The sequence below is a fragment of the Echinops telfairi genome, unplaced genomic scaffold, assembly GCF_000313985.2.
Source record: "Echinops telfairi isolate 266 unplaced genomic scaffold, ASM31398v2 ScPeMD7_7412;HRSCAF=8450, whole genome shotgun sequence".
Taxonomy (NCBI): domain Eukaryota; kingdom Metazoa; phylum Chordata; class Mammalia; order Afrosoricida; family Tenrecidae; genus Echinops; species Echinops telfairi.
Window position 1 is genome coordinate 57,268 of NW_022111312.1, and position 1,066 is coordinate 58,333.

The following is a 1,066-nucleotide window of genomic DNA, read 5'->3' on the forward strand; positions in this document are numbered from 1 at the left end:
CAGAGGCAAGATCAACCCAGGTGCATCAGCGCCTAAGAGTCTGTGAAGGATGTACCAAAGAAGAAGACCTCTCCCTTTTGATATTTTTCCTAAAGGTGTCTTTAATTTTTTTGACCATTTCTTTTGGGCTTACAATCTTATGAGTCAGTGACAGCGATTATGTTTCATCATGTTGTATAGTCACCACTCCTGTTGCCCAGAATTTGGCTGAGAAAGAAAATGGAGCTAAGCTAACGTTGCTTTTCTAACTTTCCCTCATTCCATTGCTGCCTTTCCATTAGGTCCAAGCAATCACTGAGGGATTTTGGTCTCTATTCATTGCCCTAATTTAAAAGAATTTTTAGTAATCGCACAATCCACCTAGGGAGAACGTAAAACAGCATCCCTTCAACTGATTTATTTTTTCATTCCTTTGAACCACCAAACAGGGTCCCCCCTCCAAAGCCCACCTCCCCCATGTGTCTATGAGCAGCCACCACCGGGACAGCCCTGTCCACAGCATGCAGCTGGGCCCTCTCCAGGCACTGCATGTCCCTGAGGCATAGCAATTGGGATGCCACCTCTATTGGTAAAATGTTTAATGAAGTCAGTGCACATGTACAAAACATGAGTGTACACCCGACCCACGAAGACAATCAAGTGGAGAGTTGACCTTGGAGGAGTTAGAGGGGGACACTTTCACTTTCTGGTTTACACATTTGTAGACCATTCAATGAGTGTTGCCAACAACATAGGAATTTTGTCACTGTTTTAAAAAAGTTTTCTTTTTCAATGCAAGATATTGCATTTCGAAAGGAGGAATTATAAATGCTAATAAAGGATTCATCATTATTGGACAGCATAGGGACACATGAGGACATGTGGACAGCAAGCAGGGATCTCTGTAGTGTGGGGTGTGTGAAAACTGTAATGACTATAACAACGGAGGCCAAGTGGGAAGGAAGGAGTGAAAGGTATGCTGCCAAGGATGGGAAGCTTATCTGAGCTGGAAAGAAGGGAATTCAAGCTGGGAAACTGTGGTCTGAGAAGTAAGCTTGAGTCAGAGGGAAACTGAGAGGGAGGCAGG